Source organism: Nymphalis io, chromosome 22 (assembly GCF_905147045.1).
Source record: "Nymphalis io chromosome 22, ilAglIoxx1.1, whole genome shotgun sequence".
In the NCBI taxonomy this organism is placed as follows: domain Eukaryota; kingdom Metazoa; phylum Arthropoda; class Insecta; order Lepidoptera; family Nymphalidae; genus Nymphalis; species Nymphalis io.
This window is the reverse complement of record NC_065909.1, coordinates 6,916,198-6,932,208: the sequence shown is the minus strand read 5'-3', so window position 1 is coordinate 6,932,208 and position 16,011 is coordinate 6,916,198. Positions and strand designations below refer to the sequence as shown.

Sequence of the window (16,011 nt, the reverse complement as noted above, 5' to 3'; positions counted from 1 at the left end):
TACTGTTTATATTTTCCTGGTACATGTGTGAAACACTTTCTATGATGGTTGATTTCAATTATTTATTTTTTTCATTGTTTTGTTGTGTTGTATGTTTGTAACGAAATAATAATAGATGATAGAAAACAAAAAATATATATAAAAAAATATTTTACGTATAATCTCTTAGCGAATATCTAAAAATATTGATTTTTACATGTTGGCTTTTTCTTATAAAAAATACATACAATAAAAATACAATATTTATATAAATACTATTTATTATTTTATTATACCTTAGTAATATTTTTTAGCTTTTATATCTTAAGTCAAATTACACGTTTTTATTTCAGCAAATACTTTATCGACCGGATATTCAATAAACTATCTCTACAAGTTACGCGTTTTTTTAGCTTGGAAGCTAAAAAAAACACGTCGAATACTTTAAAAAACTCGTCTTTAAAAATCAACAACACTTTTTATAAACATCCGCTTGTGTATGTCTCTTTCCGTTATTATGAAATACAAAAACCATAAAAAAACCTCTTAGATCCAATTAGAATCTACATAAAAAGTGAAAGTTTTGCTTATCAGTCAAAGTAAAAACATTTAAAAGGGAAAACCTAACGGCGTAGTCAGGCGCTTAGTTACAAAAATGGAACCGCTGTGGTTCAAGATTCCGACGTCGCAATGTATTCCATATACGTAGAACTTATTAAATAATTACTTTACTTCAGTATCATACGTGGTTACATTTTATGCATATATGTATATATATGTGTATACTTACGACAAAACATCGATTTTAAAATTGAGTTAAAAACTCACATCGTTTCATAGGAAATGTGGTGATGCCACCACATAGGAAACTAATGTGTTATGTCTTGCACCAATAGTCACACTAGCTCAATCACCCTTCCAATCAGAACACAACAATAAGTATTGCAGTTTGGCAGTAGAATTATGTGATGACTGCATGGTGCCTATACAAATGGGATTGTAAGCCTTATCATCAAGAAATTTTCATTTAAAATTGAAATGAAATGGTCTACTTAAATAAAAAAAAAATATTTTTTAATACACAAAAGTAATAACTATTGAGAATTAAAAAAAAATCGAAACAGTCAAAAATGAAATTATGTGCTAAATACCACAGCACAAACTACCCACTTATGCAATTTTGATAAAACACGTACGTAATTTTAATAATACACTTTATACAAAACAATAATTCAAGTGGAAACAAGATTCGAGTGCGCGGAACTAATTCCGCTATCATTTGAAATGTTAAAATATTCAGAGCACACAGTGAAAGTATCGACGACAGATCAGTGGAGTGCAACATCTTTTTACTTTTCTACTTATAGTATAATACACATTTCAGTCATTGTTAAATCTGATTCAAAATAAGAACACAGTATTAAAAAAATATTCTAATTACAAATAACACACATTTAATTTACCCGTCATTGTTTTATGTTATTCAAAATAAGAACACAGATAATATTCGAAATATATTCTGAACAATAAAATTGCCACTCTTAAAATAGATTCCTTCGTTATTTGCACATACGTATTTTTACTACGGAACTACAACATGTTAAAATTATTTTATGGATATGCTGCTTTTACATTTACAGCCGCCTATTTTAAATTATACATCATGTTCTGTCAATAATAGTCATCCCTTACGAACCATTTTTCCGTAACGTTATTTGTGTACTAATTCAAGACATGAGAACCATTATTTACTAAATTCAGACAATCTATATAACTTTGACTCAACTTATTTTTCCTTCCTACCCCATCCCTTCCTTATTATACACTTTATAAATAATTTTTAGGTATTTATATATTTAGATGTATATATGTTTTATTTTTACGTTTGCAATGAACAAATAATAAATAAATGTGCTGTCGAATTGGACGTTAGTAGCTTACGACACAGTATTATACTATTGTAGTTACTATCTTATATATTGTTTATATGTATAATTTGTTTAAAAAAAAAAAAAAAAAATGTACCTATGTTTGGAGTAAATAGTTTGGAATTAAGTACAGGGAATTGTCCCGATTTTCTAATATACCACAAATATGGTTATTTAATAATTTTATACCACTATTAACCTTAGCCTATTAAACTTGATCTCTTCCTGTTTATGTTTGATTGCCTTGAGTCCAATTGGTGTCGTAAGTGTGGAACCCGTGTTATAAAATATTATAATATTTTATGAGCAATTAGCCTTGAGATTGACTGCCGTAATCGAGATTCTAGACTTCATCAAGTAATCCCAAAGCTTCTGCATTCATTAAATTCACTTAGTATTCAAAGATAGAATACTTCATCAATTCATAGACTTCATCGAATAATCATATGGTTGTAAAGTTTCTGTGTATTCATTTGTTTAATTTAGTATTCAAAGACAAAATGACATTAAAATATATTGCAAAAACACTGGAATTATTTTGCATATAATAACGTCGGCGAGAGTCAGCGCATATCCAAACTATGATACGCAATTCTCGCAAACAATAGTGCAATCAATGTGGGCGTTAGCTATGGTGTTATTAATATATTCACGTAACAGCGTACGTCTGACACACATAGCCTTTACTAAAACGATGTCAAATTAAAGACCCACTGTATTATTATGTAGTTTAGTAGAATATGTTTGTGGTTCAAGTTTCGTGAATGGTTTTTTAATTTTAACTTTTCTTATATAACAATTTTGCATTTATTGAATATTATTATGGATTTATGTTTATACATACGTATTAGGTTTAATATTTGGAAATTTAAAATATTTGTATCTTCTCACCTTTTTTTATTTGACCAGTAGGGTTTATGCTGTAAGTACAAACTCGAAACACACCGCGGAAAATGGTCGTGAAATGTCGTGCACGCGAATTTGACCATAATAATAACATTTCAAAAAAACACGCATAAGTCGGTTGTCAACATTTCATGAGTATCAAGTGAGTCTTTACAGAATCCCACTATAGACCTGTGCCCAAAGTTCGCCTGAAAGAGATCGCTGCATCAGCGAATAGACCGCCTATTAAACCTCATGCAAATCCTAGTGAATATTTCAGTTTAAGTTTAGGTGTGCGATAAAGAATTTATACACAAAAATAAATAATTTTGAGTAATATAAAGTTCAAGCTTAGTTTTATTTTTTTAATAATCTGTGGAAAGGAGTTGTCATTTGATGGTAAATCAGCATTGCCCATAAACACTGGCACTGTAAGATGTTTAGTAAACTACATATACCATTGGTTCACTCTTGAAACCGAATCACATTACAAAATATTGATATTTGGCGTTAGAATAACAGATTAGTGAGTTGTTCTTAAAGGAACTTGCACAAAGCTCTGTCACCATTAAATGTGCTTTATAAATATCAATTATTTACTATAAAAAGTCGATGATCTTGTAAAGACTTGAACTTAATTTAGAATCACGAAACCAATAATTAAGATTTACTATCATGTATTCTTAATGTCTGTACAAGTTATTCGGTCTTAAAACATCTCTATAAAAATAATTATACGTTTATTAATTCAATTAAAATCTAAGAAACCATCGCGTCGTAAAATATAATACGATTTACAGTAACGAGCTAAAATGAAGTATGCGATCTGCGCGTGCGCATTGCATTTGACACATGAGCCAACATGGCCGCTGACAGATTCATTTGTCTCGTGATGTTCTATTTGCTCGCGTTGTTCTATTGTTTCTATTCAAAACAAGATAATCTTACAAGCTTCGAATATAACGTAACTTTAAATAATTATACTTTATAACTGAGCTAGTTTATTTGTTACATAGCAATTGTATTAACAGTTAATAGTATATAGTATAAATAAATAAATAAATTTCTTGGGCATAAATATCATTTTTCAATTATGTTTACTTTCAATGATTTAAGATTGTATATGAAAGGGCGTAGCCTCACTTTTACATAAAATTGATTTAAAAAAATAGTAGATTTTGAAAATGAATAGATAATCGTTAAAATCCAAATATATTATTCTCGTCTGCATTAAAGTCGTCAGCGTGTGCCATGGTGTGGGGCAACAACAAAGGGATTATATAAACCTTCTCCGTGAAATATTACATATATGAACCAACTTTCATGGTGGTCGGTCAAACGGGGTCAAGATCTATTCAGCTGAAACAGACATACCATAAACCATTTTTACATATAAGCTATCTCAAAAATAAAGCGATAAAAATAACCAGACATTCATTGTTAATACGTATTTCGACATGTCAAGATTATGATGTTTACATAAAAGTGGGTGTGTCCGTGTTATGTTAAATAGTTCGATAAACATGTTGTGTTACAAACTCATCGATGTGTCAAACATCGATAATCGATATAATCGTATGCACAAATACTTGTTTTTGCAAAACTATCGAATGTCCAAACAATATTCAGATTATATTTTTTTATTTAAACGTTCTATGCCCTATTTTTTTTATAAATTGTCTTGTATATATTTTTGGTTGTATAATTTTTTTTAAGATCTCGAATAGATTTATTTATGATTCTTACGTATTAAAACCATTACGATGACGAGGCTGCGGTATCGCGTCGATATAACGTATCTGTGGCCTTTCCGGTGTTGGGCTACGCTCATGTGGAGCCAGGAGGCGAAGATGATCTCAATCTCGCCCTCACAGCACGACGAGCATGGCAGCACGAGTCCCCCCTATCTTTTAAGGCTCGGGCGTCGGGGCTGTAGATGGATCGAGACGAGCCTTCGTATATATACTCATAAGAATTTTTTTTCTGCTGCTGTAAATGGCAATAACTGTAAGCATTTTTTTACATATAATTATAAAACAACATAACTATGCAAAAAAAAACTGTCTACCACTGCATTATACAAAATAACGAAGGACCTAAAATACATACGGATCGTCAATGTTTTCCACATATGAAATCGATTTCGAAATATTCCCAATCGATTCTTATGCAAATATCGATTATAGACAACGTGCCTATTTATTATATAGAAATATGTAACACTTGCATGCACGATTGGTTCTCTATCGATGCGTTGTCTGAGTTCGATAGATCGTGAAATAGTTACGAAACTACAATGCATTATAATTTATAGTCCTAGTGTTTATGTAATAATAATTATATCAGATTTTTCAGTTATTTATATTTAGGGATACGTACGTGGAACCTTTACAATTTATTTCACACTTAGTTTAATTTTGCAGATGTCGGATCAAAAATATAATCCTACCAGTTTCAAGAGTTGTCGTCATCTGAATGATCTGTGACAAATACATTACATTTTAAAAGGTGTATTTATTACAGCGTTATCTATGCGAGATGGTGACAACTTACATTAGGTGACCCATTTTTACTCGTCCACAAACTTAGTATAAAAAAAGAAACACTGAAATATATAAAGACTGAATGTTTGCCACATGTTGAATGAATTGAGTTTGTTAACACTAAGTAAAACTAAACCTATTAAATTAATTTGACCAAAGCGAATGAGCGAAAAATAAAACAAAATGTTTAACATTGGCAGATAGCAGAAGCCATCTTGAATAACGGTCGCAGATAACAAATATCAAAATTGGAACTTCGCTTTATCTAAGGCCTTGTATTAAGTGGCCAGTGCGCGTGTACAAAAGCTCTTTGCTTCAACCTTTGAGAATAATGCTCAAGAATTCATTGGAAATTTTACAGGATTTCGAGCTTTATACTCGAAACAATTAAGACCAGTCTCGCATAAACATAGGTTCTAGTACGGAGAAAGCTCTCTGATGTACAGTCCAAGGGTTTGATAAGTATACTTCCCCGTTTCGGGCAATGCAAATTATTATCACAATTCTGACCTGACTTTTGTGGGCGTTGTATAATCGTTATTTATAGAAACTATCGATTGTGATCGTGGGCATAAATTATTGGTTCGATTCCTGGATTTTAAAAGATATTTCGTTGCCTCGATGTTAGAATGTGGACTTGCATGTATGTCGTGTCGTAGGCATTAGTTGATACGAGACACGTTGGATTAAAAATCAATATTAACACGGACGAACTGCGCTAATTTTTAGCTACTACTTAGATTATGAATAGGTTTGTTTGATTTTCTCAGTCCTAGATGAGAGCATAGATTTGTCTTATAATAAAATTGCATTAAAATACTTCTCAAAAACATATTTATATTAGATATATACTGGATAAAGAAGCTTTCTGATGATTAAATGATTATCATTAAAATCGGCTCATTAGTTTCAGATTTCGATTATAATCAAACAAATATTTTCCCTTTTATAATATTATCATATTATATTTACTTATTTTATTTACATAACAAAGTGTTATGTGAAAAAATTAAAATATATACAAAAAAATTAAAAATAGACACTGTACAAATCATGACCGCGTGGAATGGTAGCAAGAATGCTATTGAATCGACTCGTCGTCGAATACCAACCACGCCAACCGGCGAGCCGGTTGGCGTGGTTGGTAGATACTTGCCTTTCACGCCGAAGGTTGTGGGTTCGATTCCCACCCAGGACTGACATTTGTGTGCATGAACATGTCTGTTTGTCCTGAGTCTGGGTGTAATTATCTATATAAGTATGTATTTACAAAAGAAAAGTAGTATATGTAGTATATCAGTTGTCTCGTTTCCATAGCTCAAGCTCTGTACAAGCTTAATTTGGGATCAGATGGCCGTGTGTGAAAAATGTCCCAGGATATTATTATTATTGAATCGGAATTTCTCTGGGCGAAAAATGAACCAGCCTTCCTGTCACCAGTAGAGGCAATAGGACGAGGTTTTGTATTTTTAACAAAACTCTTGCACCATTTCTCCAAGGTCCAAGCGTTTCAATTTCAAACAATAAAGATTTGATGATTTGATGATGAAGAAGATGATATATAATTTCTAATAAGAAGATTTTTTGCTTCAACTTCAGTTTTTTCTCGGTAATAATTGATTGATGATAAATTGTCATTGTCCTAGAAAAGAGCATAGATTCGTCTGATACTGATAGTATTTTAAACTACTTTCAAACCATATTGACGAGCCGGTTGGCGTGGTTGTTAGATACTTGCCTTTCACGCCGAAGGTTGTGGGTTCGATTCCCACCTAGGACTGAAATTTGTGTGCATGAACATGTCTGTTTGTCCTAAGTCAATAAGTATGTATTTACAAAAGAAAAGTAGTATATGTAGTATATCAGTTGTCTAGTTTCCATAGTACAAGCTCTGCTTAATTTGGGATTAAGATGGTGAATAATGTCCCAGGATATTATTATTATTTATTATAAGATATATATATAAATATCTTTAGTCCCACTTATCGTATTATTTTCAGGCACAAATGCTTTATTCTGTTGCGATATAAAAAAGTGAGATGAAGGTGAATCCAGAGTAATTACAAAGTATTAATTGCTGATCACTTATAAAAGAAATACACTATATAATTATACACTTATAAATGAAATTTGAAATTAGAACACAAGCTTATAACACAGAGAGACGTATACAAATATTAATAACACCTTGCTTATTAATACCAGCTTGCAATAAAAATCATACACAGACGAAATAATGAAAGAAATGTTTGTATTTTATAAAAATCTTACACAGGTATCCATTAGTAATACTAAACATATTGAGTAATTCCTCTACGGAACCCACACAGTCAGGAATGCGTAGGTTTTGAAGTGCTAATTCAATAAAATGATAGCGGCTATGATTTAACCGAAGAGCAAAATAGAGGAACAACGTTTTATACGATTTTAGTTTTTATTGTAACGACAATAAGCATGTTATTTATCAATCAACTTCAAATGAAACGGAAAAAGTCTTTCCCTTGCATAGATTTTTTTATTAAATTTAAACCTAGAAATCTTGTTCTACGTCATAGCATCTCGGCTCTGTCTAGCAATGTATCATTGCATTACAATATAATTAATATATAGTTAAATGCGGTATAGTTAGACCAAACTGGATTTAACCGGTTATTTGAAATATATCGAAAATCGTGTTACGACAGGATTCGATTCCGCATCTCCTCGGGTATTGCGGTCAAGGTTTTTCTGTTGAGCTCACGTGTCCGCTTTGTGCTGCGACAAAACCCTACGTATATAATATACTATGCGGCTATGACATCGGCTTAAATTAATTTTGCAATAGGTCCAAGGAGGACTTAATGCACATTGGATTAAAAATTTGTCGAAGTTATTTCGTCAATTGTTGATTGCGTGATAAATCGAATTATTGTCATTTCCATAAACTTCGGCCGTTTCTACAAACGAAATCGACAATCGCTTTGCGACTGACTAGGGCCGCGGTTGGTGCTGACATTTTGATAAACAAATTGTCATAATGATTTTGTTGAGATGTGTCTAATGTCATGGATTATACACAAACAGATCATATATCATACATTTTAATTGTTATTAATCTCTAAATTATAGAATTGTATGTCATAATAAGATGGCTCGTAGGTTACACCATTAAATTGGACTCAAAAATAACCAAGACTTCAAATGCCTCTCGAATTCCAGCCAATTTACAAAATCTAGTAAAGCACGGATAGCCGATATCCGGTTCGAGCGGGTGAATGACCTTCTTTCGTACAAAAGATCTGCTTGGATACTGCGCACGCGCGGTCTTATCAGTTACCGCGGTAATCTAGACCGAAGATCCCTATAGGAGATAGTGTTACAGTTAGGTAAATTGGAAATGGGCTAATTACTATTTGGAGTACGTATGGAATTAGTTCGTTGTTTTAGAAGACATTTAACAGAATTTTCTAAAACATAAATTTAATCTGCAAATTTTGATAAAATGGTTTTTGTTTTAATTATGTCGAAATATTAAATAATTCATCACAATATGTTCATGAAGGTATGTATTACGAGGAAGCCGTATTTGTTCTACTAAATGTGTATCTACTAACCTGCATTGGTAAAGCGAGTTTTGCCCAGCTAATGTACATTTATAAGCGCACCATACTTAGTTCGAAAGCGTAACAATTAATAACAATACGTAAGAAATATAATTTTTAATCATAATACCAATATAGCGTTTTTGATTTAGTTCTGATACACAAGTAATTAATTTTATTTATTTGTTTATCATTTCATTTTACAATTTTTAAAAATAGTACAATTGTGATGGGTCACAGTCAGCACTTGACAACGCTTTCCATCTCTAACCCTGATATATAGAATATTTATTTATTCTAAGCTTGAGTTATATTAATATTGGCATAAATATTCAGTTTTTTTTTGTTATGGAAACAATTATTCGAGAATTTCCGCGCCAACAATTATGCTGACGGTACCTAATATACCAGAAACCTTCACGCACGTACCAACAATAACTGTTCAAAGTTTCATCTCAAGTGGACGGATGATGAGAGTAGTGAATACGAACAGCAACAACCGTAATCTTTTGTATGTTAGATAATTCTATTACCGAACGAACAGTTATATGACATTATTATCGAATGGGATAATAATTAAAATTATTTTAAATAATTAAAACATATTTTTGTAATAATTATTAAAAAGTAAATACTTTAATATAGAAAATATTGAGATAAAGTGTTTTATTCTTCATTTATCTAAGAAATTTATTGTTATTATAAGAAATATGCTACGATCTCGCCAAATTGTGAATAGAAACGAGTCTCTATGTCTATCTGTCTGAACGATAAACTTAAAAACTACCAAATGAATTTTCACGTGCCGATCCACTAGTCGATTGAACGAAACGACATGCTTAGTGACATTGCGTTGATTGGCACCGATTATATCGCCAAGTAACAATGCACTTTTGTTACCTTAATTGTTTTGTGAATAAACAAACACGTTTATAAATTTGACTCAGTATGAGTAATATTTGCAAGTACAGATATATTTTGTCGTACAAAGCGATATCGCAAGCAGTGAAGTCCGTCGTAAGAAATAATAGTTGACCAGAGAGGTCGCGTATGTGTTGTTTTGTATCTGCGTCGGCTGGCCTACATAACATAATAATTATGTGATTGGGAAAAGCAACATTCTTCAACCAATTACATGTGCATAACGCATTATGTGCATAATATATAAAGTAATACATACATGCATGCATAATGAATAAAAGCCGAGGTGGCCTAGTGGTTAGAACGCGTGAATCTTAACCGATGATCGTGGGTTCAAATCCGGGCAAGCACCACTGAATCTTCAAGTGCTTAATTTGTGTTTATAATTCATCTCGTGTTTGACGGTGAAGGAAAACATCGTAAGCAAACCTGCATGTGTCTAATTTCATTGAAATTCTGCCACATGTGTATTCTACCAACCCGCATTGGAGCAGCGTGGTGGAATAAGCTCCAAAACCTTCTCTTTAAAAGGGAGAGGAGGCCTTAGCCCAGCAGTGGGACATTAACAGGCTGTTACTGTATGCATAATGAATAATTAAAATGATATGTAAATAAAAATGAAAATTGTATGCACCTATAAACGGACGGATGTTATATTGACCGATAAAGGCAGCTAACTGTACAGGATATATAGTGTTCAAGTGTGTGCAATACAGGTGCACTCTCTATTCCTGACTTGATTTGAGAGAGTTAAGGGAAAGGACTAACGGCTTTACGTGCTTTCCGAGGCATGAAAGGGGTAACACAGGCGTCTTCTAGACGGGTTGCTATTGATAAAGCCTAGACAAACTAATAACTTTACTAGTTAAATTGGAGGTGAAATCGAATCCGCGACTGATATTGCAACTAGAATATTAAGCATTGAGCGAGTCGATAGTTCAAAACCAAGTAAACAAAACATACGTGCACAACACAAAATTTCAGAACTTTTAATTCTGTAATTCTTTTTAATAGCGAAGACCAAATACAATTAAGATAAATTGTTATGTTTGGTTACAACAGAAAGATGTTAAGATGCCTTCTGTTGAATTTCTATCCAATTACGAGTTAAGGTAACATGTATTACGCTTACACATGCCAGCTGTGTTGTCTGATATTCAGTAAGAACTCACCATAGCCTATTCCAACCACAAGATGAGTAGACACATAAACATCTTTCGAATAGACGCGATATCATTGGTAGTATCTTGAATAAGTATCTTGAATAATCTATGTTTTTCATTATGGAATCGATAAAATATGGCGTCTTGAATGTCAGCGAAGTTGTCATCGAAAGTCAGGAAGTAAAAAGTGGATATAAGTAGTTAAGTGAAATGGTTTTGTATTATAAATAAAGATATATTAACCATGAACTGTTTGTAGTGCATAATATAGCAGAGCTGTTAGCAAATCGCATGAAATACGTAGCCTAGGCTAGGCTATATATATCTCACTCGTGAAATGTTCAAAACCGAGATACAGTGATACGCGAAGCTAAGCGTGTAGACGTATAATTGATTGCCTTCTCATCAAATCATTAGATTGGGCATAGACAGCGCACGGATGTTGCTGGCGCACTCACCTGAGCCCTTTAATGGGTATGCTTTTGGTGGTGGGTTGGTTTTCCTTTATCATACGGTTAGTTGAGGGGCTAAAAGTATATACTTCATAATTAAAGTCGACTTACTATTACGACTATTACGACTTAGCACGACTAGAATTACTTTTCTGATCTTAAACCATTCCAATTTCTGAAACTCAAATACCAACTTTTAGCGAAGTTAACATCATATTATCAATAAATCCTAAGCTGTCTAAAAAGCCATATGTTTATTTCTATAAAGATGGTACTCATATAATGAATCGCTGTATTACTTAAGTAAGGGGTAACGAACTCTCTGAAGATACAATGTGCACCAGATAATCCTAATCTATGAGGAATCACGCGAAGCCCAGTACAATAAATAACCTGACTAACTTGTCTCAGTCCGCAGTTATGCGAAACAACGGACTTAATACTATTTACACGGCACGATATATCGTATGAACTTATAACGTAAAATTATGTATATATATATATAGATAAATTAAAACTGAGAAAACCTAACAGCCTGTAAATTTCCTAATGCTAACAAAGACCTGTTCTCCAATTAAATTGAAGGTTTTTTTTATTCCAGCTCACTTCCCCACTCCGGGTTGATGTGAACACATTTAACAGAATATCATAGCAACAAACACATGCAATAATTCTTGAAATTTATTCATGATAAGCACGATACGATTTATAAACACAAACCAACACATGAAATCACAGTCATGCTGGCAAGGATTGATGACTGCGATCTTTGTTTAACGCGATTTCTCGACTTAAATAACAAAATAGTAAAAAATAGTAAATAGTAAGAAATTGGAACATTTTTCAATATAAAATACAGATAAAATATTAAAAATTATAACAAAAAAATATTAATAAAAAGTAATAAACAGTTATTACGTTTTAGAAATGGTTTGTTGTTTATAAGCATTTGTATTTAAATATTAAATTATAGTTCTAAAATTATATCAAACATTTCCTTCTCCAAATATTAGGTGCATTATAAAAAAAAAAGATAATATGTTACGTAATTTCAATCCAAAATTTATCAATAAAACTGTTAAAATCGTAAAATGACCATACGATATTTAAATCGTTTCGTTCAGTTGTAAAGAAGCTTCCATAACAATCTGACATTCACAGTGGCTTGCATAAGTATTGCGTTGAAATAATCCGTCAGACGTTTGGTATAAAGAGCTCGCTCTACAAGATATATAGATTTTATTTTTCATACACTGTTTATTAAGTGTCGGTGCAAAGTCGCCCTTGTTTCTCGTTTTTGTTACAACATAGTTATATCACATATCAACACAAAGTTATATATATTCATAAAATCATATTTGGTTCTACAATCAACACACAGTCGAAACTATTGAGTTTAGAAATTTGAAATTTGGAACGTAATTTTTTTTATAAAATGCGCATGTGCTAAGAAAAGATCTTAGGAAAGTTATGTTTTAAGGGGTTAATAGGAACGGTAACTTTTTTATGAATTTTACTTGATAACAAGAAACAAATAATGGTTTGTATTAGGACCACAAAAATCAGTAACAACCTTTATAAATTTCATGCATAAGTTCATTGAGCAAATTATTTTCAATTTATTTCTCACTACTGGTCGAAGGTCTCTTTTCTGTATGTGAAGTTTTGGAGCTTCACTGTGGTGCTAAAATGAATACATACCTAAGCATCATTGAGGAATTTCATCGACACATGGGTTCCATGTGACGTTTAGATTCGCCGCCGATTACGAGATCAATTATAAATTACAAATATAAAACATGATACTATGTGATGTGCGTTGGGATTTGATACCGGAATCTTCGGCTAAGGTGATGTATCAGCGACTGGACGATTTTACAACTGGATGATGAATCTCAGCATTGGGAACGAGCACCACAAAAACAACGAACCCGTTTCACGAGAAGCGTTTTCATGTTAGCTAAAGTGTGTCAGATGTTTATTTTAAGTGGCTTGTTCGGCAGCATATGTCCCGGCTTTGGATCCGGATTGGACCACAATATACATTATTATTTTCGGTCTAGAGTTTTTTAGTAACAGCTTGAAGGGAGTAAGAATAAGAAGGTACAAGAAATTGTTACACGTGCCTCGGAAAGCAAGTGAAACAAACAGAAAATGTTTTCATTTGTTTTTAAGTCAGTCCTTAGCCTAATCTCTCATCAATCATGTGAAATTATCCCATCGGACTAAGAAAATGAGTGAGAACTTTTAAACTACGTATTTTCATATACATATAATTGTCCAGTCTACGGGGTCTGGCGATTTCACTCGTGATTTTTGTCTTGTCAGTAAAATTATAAGCTCTATTAATTTAGAGCGTTAGAGATTATAAGATTCATGAGCTATTATTTATAATTTTATTCGAAAAGTTTTTTTTTTAATTTTAGAAGATATGATTAAAAAAGAAAGAGGAATAAATTTAGTCTTTATAAAGAACAAGCAGGATATTGGAGTAAAGTTAAATAACAGTTAAATGCAAATGTTGAGATTAATGCCATTTCCAGCTTTCTGAGAATTCATTAACCTACACCCACTTTATTGGCCTACGTAGCCTGGCCGGCTGTTGTAGCCAGGTAATCTTTGGGTGATAGCTTAATTTTTATATATTTATTTTGGTTTATCAGAAGGAGATTCTTCTTACTTCTTAGAAATCCATACAGATTTAAGGATCACCATGAACGCATATTATGTATAAATGAATAAATAAATGAAATATATAAATGCATATATGCATGTATTTCATGGAGAATATGCTTTAAACTTAGTGCAACTCGCCACTAAATCGCTCTGCTACATCGACTGATATACCGTTCGTTATAAGCGACGGTTATGACAATTCGTATACCTTCGCGAAAGGAGAATATTTTAGCGCAAGTTTTATGGGATACTAGTTTATGTAAATAATTAAAAGATGCTTTGCAACAACTTTAACTTGCACTTGCTTATATATCTACATACAGCCTTACTTATTAACAATACTGTGTCTTCTTCTTTCGTATGTCAAATCAATAATGACAGAAAGAGAGAAATCAGTGTTTAACTAAACAGCCTCTAAGCAACGTTTATAAGGCCGTTAATCTGTTTTGTCATGTCACCCGTATGTCTTATTTCACGAAATTTTAACATAAATTACCATATAATTAAAAACATTTATGTTATATTATAACATATATAAAAACCTATTTGATGCGAATTAATTATGTTAAAAGTTGTTTGACATAGCAATATTTCCGGTTTTTTTTTATTTCAAGTGGCTATGTAACAAATAATTGATCCTTAAATTATTTGTGATTTTTTTTTTGAAATTGTTATATATTTGTACGTATATACTAGCTGTACTGTTTCCGCAAGTGGCAAGTGTGAGAGGGAAAGGCAGATATTAGATACTCTATGTCATTTTCTGTTGATGCATCGGAACGCGTATATGTATTTGTTAATATTTATTAAAAGTCAAAAGTTACAGAAACTATATAACAAACGCAAACGTGAACGTTAAAGCGCCCTTGACGTAAGCTGTTGTCCTTGGAGGTCGTCCGCATCGGGCTACGGTTTGAAAAACCATAAAAATTCACCATAATACGCCGAGCGGTTCAAAAATACAGAGTAGTTAAGACAGAGATATGTTTTTAAAATTTGAAGGCGATACGAACGTACAACGTGAGTAAGGGTCGAGGATTAAAATTATTTATTGAACATTTATTATAAATAAGTTTAAAGTATCGAAATCGAAAATATTTTTTCCGCAAGGTGATATTTATAAATTACGTTTAAAAGCAGAGAAAAGCTAATCATAACATTGATAATAATTAGTAGTTATGTTAATTTAAATTAATTGTATATAATTCATAATAATTTAATAATTGCATAGTATGTAAGTCTTAAGTAACGGCTAATATTATTGTCGGTTAACGCTTGAACTAAGTATGTATATATTATAGTTTTATAATGTGTTAGCCACCTGCTAAGTATAATTTAGAATTATTAGATTTGTAATAACTTATATTAGACCAGAGCATAAAATGAAGTTTATTGACTTGTTCCAATTCTAGAGGCTGATGTTACTCTCTTCAGAGTCACGAAATGGTCTGCCCACCGCAGATCTGATTTGTTCAGACTATCACATAGGCGTCCAAACGCAAGTTCTGATGCCTTTAACTCTGCCTTGTGTATGACTAAATAGACTAATACAGTACAGTAACAGCTTGTGAATATCTCACTGCTGAGCTAAGGCCTCCTCTCCTATTTGAGAAGGTTTGGAACTTATCTATCCACGCTGCTCCAATGTGGGTTGGTGGAATACACATGTGGCAGAATTTCAGTGAAATTAGACACATGCAGGTTTCCTCACTATGTTTTCCTTCATCGACAAGCACGAGATGACGTATACATTCGTTCGTTTTCTCCTCAGTATTATTCAACATATACGCATGCTCGAGATATATTTACTGTACTCTTGTCTCTTAATGACTTATTATTCCCAAACTTCTCTATGCCTCATATACTCTGTATCGATGAGAGTG

The 16,011-nt window shown here is 32.3% G+C and overlaps 1 protein-coding gene and 1 long non-coding RNA gene across 4 annotated transcripts in view; one reads left to right on the top strand and one right to left on the bottom strand.

Annotated features, from left to right (window-relative positions):
• LOC126777155 (uncharacterized) overlaps positions 1-16,011 on the top strand; it is a 130,244-nt gene that overhangs the window by 88,276 nt on the left and 25,957 nt on the right. The window lies entirely within an intron of this gene.
• On the bottom strand, positions 3,929-5,498 carry LOC126777301 (uncharacterized). Its single transcript, XR_007670031.1, has 4 exons — positions 5,346-5,498; positions 5,172-5,272; positions 4,539-4,781; positions 3,929-4,151 (listed from the first exon to the last, which is right to left on the bottom strand). It is a non-coding gene; the product is annotated as an uncharacterized LOC126777301 (long non-coding RNA).